This window comes from Triturus cristatus, chromosome 2_1 (assembly GCF_964204655.1).
Source record: "Triturus cristatus chromosome 2_1, aTriCri1.1, whole genome shotgun sequence".
Lineage (NCBI taxonomy): Eukaryota > Metazoa > Chordata > Amphibia > Caudata > Salamandridae > Triturus > Triturus cristatus.
The window spans coordinates 833,003,626-833,019,125 of record NC_140581.1 but is presented as its reverse complement, the minus strand read 5'-3'; the positions used below and the strand labels follow the sequence as shown (position 1 = coordinate 833,019,125).

The 15,500-nt window shown below is 45.8% G+C and overlaps 1 protein-coding gene and 1 long non-coding RNA gene across 3 annotated transcripts in view; one reads left to right on the top strand and one right to left on the bottom strand.

The window, feature by feature from the left end:
* Positions 1 to 15,500, top strand: part of AOPEP (aminopeptidase O (putative)) — a 1,648,611-nt gene that overhangs the window by 349,824 nt on the left and 1,283,287 nt on the right. The window lies entirely within an intron of this gene.
* LOC146865942 (uncharacterized) overlaps positions 1 to 15,500 on the bottom strand; it is a 68,821-nt gene that overhangs the window by 37,742 nt on the left and 15,579 nt on the right. The window lies entirely within an intron of this gene.

Here is a 15,500-nt window from a genome sequence, read left to right as displayed (position 1 = left end):
CTGAAACACCTGACATCGTTGGGCATTCGACTATCGGGCCCCTGGTCACTGGCAAGTGACCCAGACTCTGTCCCATTCTGCTTTCAGGTTCTTCACATCTTCGATCCAGGCATGGATCACACCGGACACTTCTCCTGTCCACAGCAGCAGCACTTTGCAGCACCTCGCTATTGAAATCAATGACGATTCCCGACACCATTTGACACCTATGCACCCGGCTTCCCTGGGTGAGGTAACACGAGTACTCCGGTGCTCCCGTGGGTGCTGGCCCTAAAACCCTCTAAGTCTAAAGGGGTTTGCTCAAAGTCCTCTACTAAGTGCCCTTATTCTTTAAAATTATATCCACGACTTTCCTATGGAATTGTACGGGGCTCGCAGCTGTGTTCTCACACTGCACACGTCCACCGTGGGTCTCCTGTGTCACTGCCTTGGGTGGTTCCTTGGCGTCCCAGCGATTCTACGTGCTCTAGGCACTGTCTAGTCAAGTCGTGGTTCTTATACCACTTTCTTAATATATGGTTTGGTCTCGCCCTGAGGCCCATTGTATATTGTGCTATTTACTGTCGTTTAATAACTATGTTAGTGTGTGCCTTGCTCTCTAACTTCTTAAAGAGGTTAGTAGAGAGTGTTTAGAAATAAATACATATATTTTATATATATACCTTGTGTGGTTCTCCTTTCATTTAGTTATTCAGGAGGTTATAATCTGGTAAACCAAGCTGCTTTACACTTCTTCAAGACTTAGCCTGAAGGCTGCTCTCCATAGCTACCACTAGGATAGCTTTCAATAAAGGTAGTCTTAAACCTATTCATCAATAAGGGTTGTTTGGACTGGTACAAGGTGCCCACTATAACTAGTGGACAGCATATACCAGGCCAACTTCTCACAATAAGCATCCAAATCAATCAAGAGTTGCTACTTGCCCAACGACTCCTACCCCAGTACACCACCAGCAGCCCCCTAATATGGTCTCAAGGGAATTCTCTCTGCCATTAGACACCAGCATTGTTGCGAGGAGTATGCAAAAAGGTGGGTGGCAAGTTGTAAATCAACATCATAACCAGCATGGTCGGTGTATGAGCCATGAATTTTTCCCCCAACCTTCTAACTTAAATACCCCCCGACCCCCACAAACAGTTGAATGGGCATACTCAATTACCCCCTAAGTCCATATTTATGATAAATGTTCCCAGAACCACTTCTCCTACTAAATATGAAGGCGAGGACTCTGATCAACAAGGCTATTCACTGGATTCGACATTTGAGGGGTTGTCGCTCCGTAATAAGAGATGACATCAGGGGTGCCAAAAGTATAACTAGCCATAATTCTCAGCTAGACTCCATAGAACCCTACTTTGCAGATGGGAGCATGGCCCATGATTTGATAGCACTCGAAGCTAGAACCAGTTCTTCCACCTCGATGGGTATCCAACTAAAATATAGACTTCCTCAGCTTCCATGTCTAATTACCCCCCTGCATCTGGGTTCTCACCTGGTCCAAGACTCATCCCTTGCAGATATTGATTGACTCGCCCACCCCCTCATTCCGGGTGCTATGAACATACATATGGCAAGTCCAATCAGGCAGCATTGTACCGAAGCGTCTAGGGACTGCACCTGTGTAGTGAAGTCTATAGCGCCGTTTTGCAGGCTGACTCTGGGAAGACCATCACGCCCGAGTCAAATTACTGGATCCATGGAGGTAGCTTACTCTGTGATTACATCTCACCCAACAGTAGCTGGGGATCATAATGAACTGGACACCTTTTTATCACTGTAAAACATCTAATAGACTTAAGTTGGTTTCATGGAATGAGGCAGGGCTAAGATCAAAAAATGACTCTTTTGTATTGGGTACAATACATTGAGTCCTTTGACATATATATTCTCCAGGAAACCTGGATTACTACTCCTATCCTATCCTGGCTATCTTACCTTTCATTGCCCAGCTTTTTCTAATAAACCTGGAAGACCTGCAGGGGGACTGATGATTTGAATAAGAATTGCGTTAGCATACACCATTTCTGAACTTCACTCTAATAGTCCAGACATCCTTGCAGTTCAAATTAGAGGCAGAAGGGGAACATTGCTAGATATTTATAATGTCTTTGCCCGAGGACCCATATCAGGTAGATGTTCTTGACATTAGAGTTACCGAGCCTCTATTAATTGTTGCGTGCGATTTCAGTGTCACCTTTGAGCCATTAGCTAGGGAGGACATATGTGGTACAAGGGAGGAGAATGAGTTATGTCATGTGCCCCCCCCACTTAATCTACTTCCCATCAAGAAATGGTCACAAGCAGCTTTACAGCTTAATGCTTTAACCTTTGAGTACGGATTGAGGGCTGCCAATGGCCACACTGGGGCAGATGTAAGGGGTGCAACTACATTTAACAGAACCATCAACTTAAGCCATATGAGCATATGTCTTCTATCACTAGACCCATTGCAGCTCCGCTCCAATGGAGCCTCCAAACAACAAACTGGGTAAGCGCTTCTTTCCTCACAGGTCCCTAACCCCTAGAGCCTATCTCTTTTTCTCCCATAGGGTCATCCCCTTACCGCTTCCCTCCAGGAAGCCTTGGCTAATAACCCAAAGCGTAAGAACAATTTTCTTGCACCCTGCCACACTAAGTCAACTCCTTTCAGTGTGATTTCCGTGTTTTAGCCACACCACGCTCCTAATTAGTCGCGTATTTTCACTCTGATGGCACCACCAGTACCATCACACGTAGCCGACTATAGTCCTCTCACCTTGCACTATAGATCCGGCCACCTAAGCATTGTTGACCATATGTCTAAATTGACTACTGACTCTCTCTGTAAATGTTTTGTCCTTGTTCTTAATGTTTGTTTGTACAGATATGCATGAGAAGGGAATCCCCCTCTCACATATAGAAAAACGCCTTAGTGAGTGTATCACATAGTCTGTACCACAACACTAAGTCTGTTTTATTTCACCACACCTTTTTAAAAAAAACGGTCCTGAGGAAAGCCAGAACACTCTAAGGCACTGGCTGAAACATGTCGACCATCTGAAGGACGCAGGGGGCAGTAACTCGCCACCCTCACGCGTCCTGTAGCCTTACTTTTAACCGCTGGTGACGGCCCAGTTATTAAAATGTAATTTACCTTCGGGTACTGGGACCACCACCAAGCCGTTTTAAATCACAACTCACCCAACCTCACTGCACTCCAGCAATATACCAGCTCCGCTGTAATCAGGCGTCGTAGCACACCCGGGACATACTAGGTGTCACTGGGTGGGCCCGATGATGAAGCATGCCACCAACTAGGTTGGTGGGTGAGGGCTTCATGAATACACCAACAAGGTGCCCGTGACAGAACTAATTTGAGTACTGTAACACTTTGGTCAACTTAAGCTAGTCCTCTTTGTTTAATCACATATAAACCCTCGGGGACTCGGACTAGCTAACTAGTCCTCTCTCTCCCTCTTGTTACACGCATATATAGGCAGCGCACAGCTGCGAGAGTTTGACAACATCACCATGGCCGAGAACCATGGCCTTACCTTTACGGAGGAGAAGGTCAACGATATTCTCGCAGACCCCTCTTTTCAAGTTGATTTCTACATCGCTAATTCCATAGCCCAAACAACTGATTGGGAGACCCTCACTGAGAAAAAGAGAAACAGGATCCGCACCATCCTCCATGGAGTGATCCTAGCCCAATATGTCAAAACCAACACGGCCCCAAGAGGACTGATTGTCACCAACGCACCCAGGATCTTCCTAGATGACCCCACTTTCAGGAAGGACTGGGCCCAGATCGCCTGGCATTGCACCAGGGACTGGATGATACTAATTATAAAAACTGCCAAACGCCTTTCAGAAGCCATCGTAATTGAAATCCAATTATCAGAAAGCCACTTCAAAACAACCCTGACAGCCTACAAAAAGAAATTAGATGACCAAAATAAAGAAATTAACAAGTACAAGGAGTACCTGACCCAAGCTAAAATCAAGAAATTTGAGAAAGACCTCAAAAAATGTAGCTATGCCAAAGTCTTTCCATACTCTGAAGAAGACTTTACCCCACCAGCCAATAACTCAAATGCCTCAGACTCCTCAGCAGATGACAGTTCCGCATCCAGTGACTCTAGCAATAGCTCACACAAACGGGGTGGCAGAGGCCGCCGCGGACAACGCTGGCCAAACACCTGGCAGGGAGGACCACCTGGATATTACTTCGGGCCTCCAACGAACTTTGGCCCAATGCAAAACCCCTACTTCGGATACCAGCAAACGTATACACCTGGCCCCATGACCCTATTCCCAGGAAACCATGGACCCCACTTGCCTCCTTTTTTAGGACAGGGCAGAAGAACACGCGGAAGGAGAAGACACAACCCGCAACCACAAGTACACTGGGCCGAAGACGGAAACCCAGTGAGCGCGAAGACTCGCCAGAAGGCACCCAGCCAACCGGGAACCAGCAAACCATAAACCAAGCAACCCATGAGTCCATGGTGTTTAACCTTTCTAGCATTTCACTGACACCCAAACAGGTCTCAGTACTAGAAAAGGGACTATCCTTCGTGCCAACGACTAGATTGGACAAATTTAAACTGCACGTGGAACTGGCGGAGTTCATGAGGAAACTAAAACTCAAGGCCTTCTTCGAGAAACCCTCGAGGGACGACTCAACTCCCACTGAAAACCCTAACATCACAGGCCTGAGGACCAAATCCACCTTCACCCCGCCACCCTCCACAGTGCTCCCAGAGATCACCACTTTTGAATTGGCTGTTTACAATGATGTCGAGAACCTAGAACCAACCAACCACTTCAACAACCTGTCGAAGGAAGACAGAGAAACCATCCAGGAACTCAAAAATAATCCCTCTATCATAATAAAACCTGCCGACAAGGGAGGAGGCATTGTGCTCTTAGATAAACAGGACTATGACACCGAATGCCGCCGACTACTAAGCGACCAAAGAAACTAGAAGAAACTGGAACATGACCCAACCAACTCACTACAAAGCACTATTCAGGCACTAGTGAAGACCGCCCATCAGGCGGAACACATCTCCAAACAAGAAGCAGAGTACCTCTGCCCCCAAAAGATAAAAGTACCATACTTTTACACAGTACCGAAAATACATAAAGGTATTCTCCCCCCCTGGGCAGACCTATAGTGTCTGGCATCAACTCCCTTCTGGAACCCCTCTCTCGCTATTGCGATTTCTTTCTTAACCCACTGGTCCAGCAAACACCCAGTTACATCAAGGACACCAAACACTTACTACAAGTCATCAACAACACTGAATTCAACCCAGAAACCCAACTCCTGGTGGGCCTGGATATTGAAAGCCTTTACACCAGTATCCCCCAGGACGCCACCATCCAAGTCCTGAGACAGGTACTTATGGAGTCCCCATGGCCGCACCGCACACCCAGAGACTTCATCCTCCAATGTGCCACAATAGCACTAAAGGAAAACTATTTCGAGTATGAGGGAAGCCTGTACCTCCATACCAACGGAACTTCAATGGGCAGCGTCTTCGCCCCCAGCGTGGCAGGACTCTATGTCCACCTCTTTGAGCAGACCCACATCACCCACAACACCAACCCCTATACCAGTAAAATTCTCACATGGCGTCGATATATAGACGACATCCTTATGATCTGGCAGGGATCAGAAATAACTCTACAACTCTTCCTCACTTGGCTCAATGAAAGAGACCCATACCTGAAATTCACAAGCACCTCGAGTGCAAGCCACTTGGCATTCCTTGATCTGAACATATGGGCCAAAGATGGCCAACTGATCACTACCACCTATTACAAGCCTACCTCAAGGAACTCACTCCTCCACTACACAAGTTTCCATCCCCGCCCTTTAAGGGAAAACTTACCATTTGGGCAATTTCTGCGTATACGCAGAAACTGCACTCAAGCAACCGACTACAAAAATCAGTCGGCAGACCTGTCTAAGAAACTGGAGGAACGAGGCTACTTCCGGGCCATCATTAATAAAACCAAGAAAAGAGCCAGGAACCAAAATATGGAGGCCCTCCTGGAAACTGTACCCAAGGACAAGAGTGACCAACCCATCACGTGTGTCACCACATTCAACACAGCCTCCAATGAGGTGGCGAAGCTCATACGCAGAAACTGGAAAATCCTAAACTCTGGACAACTACAATGGGAAATGACAAAAGGTGCAACAACCTGAAAGACCAACTCGTGAGCACCCACCCCAGACCCCTGACCAATAGAGAACCCAACACTATCCTGAATGCGTGGGGCCTGCCTAAAATCTCTGGACATTATCCATGCAATGACTGTAGCGTGTGCCATCTTACCAGCCATACGAAAACATTGATACTAGAACCAGACAAAGTGTGGACTCAATGCAGCCACACAAACTGTAATTCACGTAACGTGATCTACCTACTTACCTGCAGCTGCGGCCTCCGATACATCGGTATGACCGCCCGCAAAATAAGAACTAGAGTCACAGAACACAGGAGCACAATCAGGTGCAAGAAGAACATTAGTAAACTGACCAGTCATTATATCACCCAGGGACACACTCCCAATGACCTGACCTGGACCATCATCGAACAACTACCGGAACTGGCAGTGGATAATGAAAAGAAATTACTCAGCAAGGAACAACGTTGGATATATCGCCTATCCACCCAAACCAATGGCCTCATCGACGCCATACCATGGAATTCAGTCACACCCTAGACCTACACTAGTCACAATTACCTCGCCTGTGTACAGTGGTCAGTCCCCCGTGCCATAGTCCCTCTGTACATAGACATAGATCATGCTCCCCTTGTGTGTACCACTAGGCTGCCATAATCATAGGCACATGCTTCAACCCCCCCTAATACTGCCATGTCAACTTTAGCGCGCAGCGCCTAGCAGCGCATGCGCATTAAGCAGTGATTAACGGGCCGAACCACTCTGGGAGGCGGCGCGTCCCACAGGCATGTTTCCCGAATATTAGCGCATACATAGCCAACGCTGATCCCTTCGCGCCTGCGCAGATAAGACCACGCCACACCTAACACGGGTGTTGCCCCTTTCCCCGTACCAACGGCGGCATATTTTAGTTGCTACATGTACCTTAATGCAATCGCGCTATCATACTGAGCATATGCAAAAGACTAGAGTACAAATCACCTTCATTATAATCACGCATTCATACTGAGCATGTGCGAGAAACTAGTGTGCAAATCATGAGCATGAGCAACAACATAGCAATCGCGCTGATATACTGAGCATGCACGAGAGACTAGTGTGCAAACCACGAGCATGAGCAGCAACAACACAAAGGGGTAGTCTTTCCACCCTTACTATTCCCACAGGTGCTCATCATTATCTTGTTAAACATAGTATAAAAAGCCCACACGCCGACAGGCTCATTCTACCGGAGGACGACGGCGGGACAACAGGTACAAGGCAGGCACTGACCAGAAAGACTGTGAGTATGACAAACCTGACAAGCCTCCAAACAACAAATTGGGTAAGCGCTTCTTTCCTCACAGGTCCCTAACCCCTACAGCCTATCTCTTTTTCTCCCATAGGGTCATCCCCTTACCGCTTCCCTCCAGGAAGCCTTGGCTAATAACCCAAAGCGTAAGAACAATTTTCTTGCGCCCTGCCACACTAAGTCAACTCCTTTCAGTGTGATTTCCGTGTTTTAGCCACACCACGCTCCTAATTAGTCGCGTATTTTCACTCTGATGGCACCACCAGTACCATCACACCTAGCCGACTATAGTCCTCTCACCTTGCACTATAGATCCGGCCACCTAAGCATTGTTGACCATATGTCTAAATTGACTACTGACTCTCTCTGTAAATGTTTTGTCCTTGTTCTTAATGTTTGTTTGTACAGATATGCATGAGAAGGGAATCCCCCTCTCACATATAGAAAAACGCCTTAGTGAGTGTATCACATAGTCTGTACCACAACACTAAGTCTGTTTTATTTCACCTCACCTTTTTAAAAAAAACGGTCCTGAGGAAAGCCAGAACACTCTAAGGCACTGGCTGAAACATGTCGACCATCTGAAGGACGCAGGGGGCAGTAACTCGCCACCCTCACGCGTCCTGTAGCCTTACTTTTAACCGCTGGTGACGGCCCAGTTATTAAAATGTAATTTACCCTCGGGTACTGGGACCACCACCAAGCCGTTTTAAATCACAACTCACCCAACCTCACTGCGCTCTCAGCAATATACCAGCTCCGCTGTAATCAGGCGTCGTAGCACACCCGGGACATACTAGGTGTCACTGGGTGGGCCCGATGATGAAGCATGCCACCAACTAGGTTGGTGGGTGAGGGCTTCATGAATACACCAACAAGGTGCCCGTGACAGAACTAATCTGAGTACTGTAACACTTTGGTCAACTTCAGCTAGTCCTCTTTGTTTAATCACATATTATCTGCTTACCTCACCAACATTAAATGCTGATGCTTAGATGTTGGATTACCTCATTTACTGTCATTCTGCCCTGCTCGCTGCTCCACTTCCCTTTTCAACAGCCATGATTTGGTGGTGCAGTTTGCCTATATTTTAGGCTGTCACTGGGATGAAAGTCTGGTTTGTGGAGAAAGAATTTGTGTCGGCTTGGTAAATAATTTGTTACTCCAAATATGGGGTTGAATATTGTGTTTATCAGGATTCCTTTCTGAGATCTGGTGTTTCTGCCTCCACTTTCTCAGGGATGGCACTGACAGGGCCCTATTATCAGACTCCCTCTTGTCTTATAAATTCAATGTCACTGGAGTGCTCACCACAAGATTCGCCCTTATCCAATGAAAGTTGAGGGTACTATGCTTAGACGCTGCATGACGTTCCTGCCAGTCTAGGCTACACTGAGATTCTCTGAGAATCATTCTCATTAGATTAGTCCTCAGGCGCACCATGGTTCGTACTGAGGTATCAGTGTTGTGGTGGGCCCTGGGCTTCCCTGCAGGTCAGACCCTGTCCTCTCTGCAGACCCTCAGACTTGCACTTCAAGAGGGGCTACATTAAGCTAGCACACCTCCATTTGGCTCAATGACAGAGTTCACTGGTCCACCCAAAACTTGACCACAAGTAATAGCTTCAGCCAGCCAAAGCAACACTCCAGTGCACTTCCAATGCCATGTTGATGAGTGGCTGCACTGTATGGCTGCGGTCCATTATCCAAATGGTTCAGGCGTCTGCTTTGGTGAGATTACCCTGGCCGCAGGTTTCTGAAGCCGGCCAGAACCACGGTCATGTGAAAAAGCTGGTGGTCTCTTTGACTGGCCATTTCAAATTGGTAAGATCTGCATGCTGGCTACACTAACCTTGAAAATGTTTTCACACAGAGCATGTGGACCCTGGAAATATCGTTTTTGCTGGGTTTTTATGAAGAACTCACTAAAATTCCAGTTAGTATGTCTTTAAATGATTAGGTCTACTTGTTTTTTAATGCACTGTTTGCCACACATTGTCTTAACATAATACTATATGATATAGTATTAATCACTGCTTCTTCTCGAATGTGGACTTTGACTTAGTGACCAATTTTACTGACAAAGTGAACCTACTGAACTGTTTTTTAATCATGCGCATTTAGCATCGAGAAGCAACAGATAGGATAGTGTGAATCTCAGCGTCGTTCACTCTCGGTGCGTTTGTTTTTTGTGAGGCTCTTCGGGCTTATGCACATATATGTGACTGGGCAATTGCCTAGCGTGTGTTGGAAATCTCGTACCCCTCACCACAATTTGGAGGTCCTCCTTCTCTCATCCTTCGGTGTTCCCATGCCGGGTACTGCGAGGGCTAGACCTGCCATCCACCACATCTTTACTCTGATGACAGTGTTTTGCAGCAACTCTGCAACGCGTCGTTCAATTCCCCTCCTCCGTCATGGAGCCTGCTGTAGGGTTTAGGTGCAGCTTCTCTTCACCCACCACGAATCCTAGGGTTTTACTCCACAGTCAGCCTTTTTCTGTCCAAGAACTGCACTCCCCTTTACAAAGCACTGGGTTCCACCTATGGTACACTTACTAAGGAGGCTGCGACTGGTAGGAGGTGGTTGTTATTTTGCTTAACTGCGCGCAGGGCTCTCAGAGATGATGTCATTGGTACTGCATTAATAATAGCTTTCGCTCATCAGCAGGTTGCCTGCATTTCCCACCAAACCCCAAAGGACTTGAGTTCAACCCTGCTTCATTCTTCCAGAGTGTAGAGACTCTGCATTAATAATCACTGTAATCCCAGAGGGCACCGCATTATTCCTAATGCATTCCGGTTCCCGCCCCCTACTAAATGCCTCCCTCCTCCCTGGGTTCCAGTGCTGAGAAATGCAATATAAGGCCACACACCAGGTGAAAAGATCTCTCTCAAGGGTTCTTCAGTTTCGGAATGCATCCAGTTGTTCTTAATGTAGGAGGTTTAAAACTATTCCATCTACCGCATCATCACTGTCATAGCTCAGGGTCTGAAGGAGCGTGCTTTCCCTGCAGGCTTTCAATAGTCAAGACAGCTTTCTATTGTTTATAGGGTGCACAGCCCAGTCTGCGCAGCTGAGCACCTGCAACAGTCATGGTACTCATAGACAAGAGATGTGCACTCTGTTTACAATAAATACGTATGTTCCCATGCGCAAGCTTATGCAGACCATATGAGCTTTCACGCAGCAGAAGATGCCTTAAACCTGCAGAGCTGCGGTGGAACCCAAAGCTCTGTGTTAAATGCTTGGGACCTTCTTAAGCTTTGAGGGTGCTGCATAAGGCCCTACGAGATTAAACCCAGATCTGTGACTGGGGGTTCGAAAAGTTTCAACACTCTGTCCATCATTTTATTTTGTGATGTTGCTAAGGCCCCTACGAGGGCAGAATCTGTTGCTGACTACACTAACCTGTACAGGAGCTCTTTAGGCCCCTGTGAGTGTCTTGTTAATGGCCCTGTGCAGGATGGGTGTGGGTAAACAATGGCAGCTCCTGTGCCTCATCATTCGTGTCTGCGTAAGTGCACCGCCCAATATCCCTTTGGGATTTGCCAAGAGAGACCCTCCTGAAGGGCATCTTGAGGAAGCATGTTCTACCCAGGGACTCTCCTCAGGCGTGCACACTTCAGTAATATTCACCACAGTCTACTGTCCACCTGAAACAACCTTGGTATGACGGAATCAGTGCCTAACTGTTTACACCCTATCTTTCAAGTTGTTCTTTTTGTCTGTGTCTTGCTGCTCCTTGCTTCTCTCTCCCACACCTCTACCATTATGTTTGCCAGAAGGCTCAGAATTTGTTATGCTCCTCTTCTCCCTCTAAATTCACTACTGTCACTCCTCAGTTTCAAGCTAAGACCCTCACAGCCATCCGATCCTGGATGGCAGTCTATTTATTCCCTTAGGTTGAATCAGTGCTTAACTTATAAAGCTTAGAAGACCGTGGCCTGTGCAACTGAATGTTGGTGCTCAGAGTTCCAAGGCTGCCTAGTCTTAAATCCACCTCATGCCTGTTTAATCCACTACCAGACACTCCCTGCCTGTTTATCTCACTCTTGCAGGTTCCTGTTGGCACCCTTTATGACAGTTTTTCCGACTTTCTCATCCTCCATCCCTTACAATGAGTGTCGTGGCCCCCATCGGCAAACACCGGCTCAAATTAAGCAGTGGGTTGAATTCATAGGAAACAGAAATTACCTGTTTTCCTGCTGTTGGTTCGCAATCTGTCTGCTTACTCTGCCCCATCCAATTCTCCTCTGAAATCTTGAGCACATTGTCTTCCTTCAGAAACCTTGGCCTACTCCACTACTCCTTGGTGAGCCTGGACATGTCCATAACTAACAGGGCCGCATCTCCCCAAGTTCAGCTACTTAACTGAACACTGGAGCAAACATCTCATTTCACACAGCCTAGAAATACATTGCTCTGTTCACTGGTCCTTGGCAAACCTGCTACGGTAACATTCTACTAGTAGGCGTCTCCTACCCCAAATATTCTTTTACCACGCTAGACAAGTACAGGAGTGGTGCTTGGAGTCATTGGTGATGTCTGGGTTTCATGTGTATGCCATGTAGTGTATGTGACGTGTGCAGACTGGGCCAGGTCAATCTACAGCTGGACTCTCCCTGAGAAAGTAACATACGTACATGTTATGTCCATGATGATAGGATTGTTATAGTGCCAGCTTTCATCAGGAGAACTGCTTTTACAAGCTAGAAATCCAGGAATAAAGTGTGGCAATGAAAGTGGTGATGTGGATAATGAATGGGCGTTATATAGTGTCAAAGACCATCATAGTTACAGCTAGATACTGAGAACAACTGTCTCAACCCTCTGATCTCCACCAGCACCAGAAACGGTTACTATTAAAACAGCAATGAGGTCTGTGTCAAGAGGAGGTAGGAAAATGGGGTAGGTAGGCCCGAAGTCTCTCGCTGCTGTTTATGCCGCTGCCGCCTTGTGTTCATAGAGCATTGATATTATGTCCCATGTGATACAAGTGTTTCAGGATCTTGGTGGCGAAGTGCAAAATATCTCATAATGTTCGGACTTGCAGTGAGAATAAAAGGTTTCTTATTTTAAAAAAGTGAGTCATTTTTTCCTCAACAGTCATATAGTTAATAATTTCCCAAGCTAAGTCCAGCATTGTTCTGTCTCCAGGAAAGTTACCATTATGGGCAGATACATTTACTGGAACACTTGCAGAAATTCCATCACTAATATTAGCTCTGCTGACAAGAGACCCGCCCTGGGCTATTGCATTGGAATTGTGGAGTTTCCCTCATATATGTAAAGTTTAAATATTCCACAGTCCTTAGAGCTGCAAAGTTTTAGAAACTAAAACTGTCACATTTTTCTTAACCCAAATTCAGTTTTTCCTCCATCTTAAAAGTCCTAACTGCGGTAACTCAGAAATTCTCTGCCGTTATTCTAGCTGTTTTGCACTCTGTTTCTGTTATTTGCATTTTAGTGATAACGCTGTCATCTGTCAGTTGGTCTCAAAGGTTTTTAACCTGCGCGTCTGTTTAAAAAAATTGTAAATCCTTGGGAAATGTTTGGTCTTCTTCAACTTGTTGCAAAGTGTTGCAAAGTGTACACACAGCAGACCACATATTAGAAATGATAATTGCTTGCACTCATTTGGTCACGTGAAGAAGGTAATTCCTTTAAGTATAGAATGACCATTTCCTACTACTATTTTCTATTAACCTCCAGTGCAGGATTGCTGTAAAGTGATCTGCATTGCCCAGGCATCTTTGGTGACCAATGGATATTTCCAATGTATTAACTGAATTGATGAAAGCATGTAATATTTCCTTCTTGTCCAACAATCCTATACCTTTACTGGAGACTTTGTACTTAAGATTAGGTGAGGTTCTTTTTCAACGAGGTGCTTACCAGAAAACCAGGTTTAATCTGGTATGGTTTGCGGACGATGCTCAAAAGGAAAAGCTGATTACTAACCAGCTAGAACCGGAAACAGGGCTTGCATGAATCATATTCTGATCATCATCACCCACTTTGCAAGGCAGTAAAAGTATTACCAAAGATATGATCTCTAACAAGGTGGTCTATCTTTAGTTATGTATTGATACTGCCAATAATTCTTACCCTCAACTTTATGCCACATGTAACGCATTTTTGACTGATTGGGATGGTACCCAGATTTCGGTCTCTGAAGATTTCTATGTGAAGCGTTCGCTCTTCTTCATTTAGAAGAGTAGTGACATTTATTTGAACATCAAGAACTGACAAAACCTCTTGGAGTTACTCCACTATCTTAAGCCTTCTTCTAGCCTTGGTGGTTCCTTCTCCTCATGTTCCTTGATCAGTGTAGATGAGGTAGGAAAATACATACTGGGTATTAAATGTAGATCTCTAGATGACCAGTACCCCGCTTTTGTCTGTGATATACTATCATCGTCTAATGTTCTTCCTCTAACGGATCTGAGCAAAGTGTCCCTTAGAACAGGACTCATGTCATCAAGCTGAAAGGATTCAGTGGTCTAGCCTCTTGTAAAACAAAATAGGCATAGACAATGTGTCTAACTTTTGCCCCTCGTTCTCCTCTCTTCGACTGATACCTGCATCACAGAGCCTGGATACCCACTCAGGTGATAAGCCTAGCTATATAAAACTTGATTGATTGTCCAACAAAACTGATGAAATCATTTGCTGCTCTCAACTTTTGGGTTATCTGAAAGTAGCTGAGGCAGTGGCACAGAATCTGTTTTAATAGTGATTAAAAGTGGTGGATGAAGAACGAATGATTCGACATGATGAGGATGCAGTATGTCTAGTATTATTTTACATCTCCACCTCATTTAACAGCATCAACTACACATTCTTATTACTAGACTAACAGAAGTAGGCACCTCCAGCACCATCCTGAATTAGCTTACGTCCTTTGTTATTGACCGGCTGCAAACCTTTTCTTTCCCTTCTATTTTACTGCAGCAGACTGACTGGTTATTCAGTGCAGGGGTGCCATCAACCCCCTGCTTTAGCATGTATAGTAGGGTTGGAGTTCTTGATGCGCCTCTCAGTCTGCATCTCAGCAGGCAAAGGCTCATAAATAATTTGACAGGGTGGGTGGGTGCTGTAGTGAGTGAAAGAGTAGATGAGTGTGTGAAAGGGTGGCTGGGTAGATGGTTAGATGAGTTGATGGATGAATGAGTGAAAAGATGGATGGAAGGATGGTTGAATGAAAGAATGGATGGATTAGTGAAGGAGGGTGGATGGATCGATAAATGAAAGAATGGATGGATGGATGAAAGGGAGGGTGAATGGATGGATGAGTGAAAGCATTGATGGATGATGAGAAAGGATTGATGGATGAGTGAAAGGGTGGATGGGTGGAGTGAAAGGATGGATGAAATGAAAGGGTGAGTAGATGGATGAGTGAAAGTGTGGGTGGATGGATGGATGAGTAGATTGATGGATGAATGAATGACAGTGAATGTACGGATGGATGAGTGAAAGAATGAATACATGAGTTAAAGGGATTGTGGACGGATGGATGAAAGGATGGATAGATGAGTGAAAGAATCAATGGATGGATGAGGGAAAGGAAGGGTGGATGGATTGATGAAAGGCTGGATGGATGACTGAAAGGGTGGATCAATGATGAGAGAAATGATGGATGAGTGAGTGAAAGGGTGGATGGCTGAGCGGAAGGAAGGTTGGATGGATGTGTTGAGTGAAAGGGAGGATGGGCGGATGGAAGGGGTGAAAGGATGGATGGATGGATGGAGTGATTGGGTGGATGGATGAATTGTGAAAGGATGGATGGATAAGTGAAAGAAAGGATGGATGGTTGGGTGAAAGAGAATGGATGAGTAAAAGGGAGGGTGAATGGATAGATGGATGAAAGGGTGGATGGATGAAGGAGTGAAGGAATGGATGTGGGAAAGGGAGGGTGGATGGATGATAAGATGGATGGATGAGTGAAAGAATGAATGGATGAGTGAAAGGGAGGGTAAATGGATTGACAGATGAATTAAAACGTAGATGGAAGAGTGAGTGG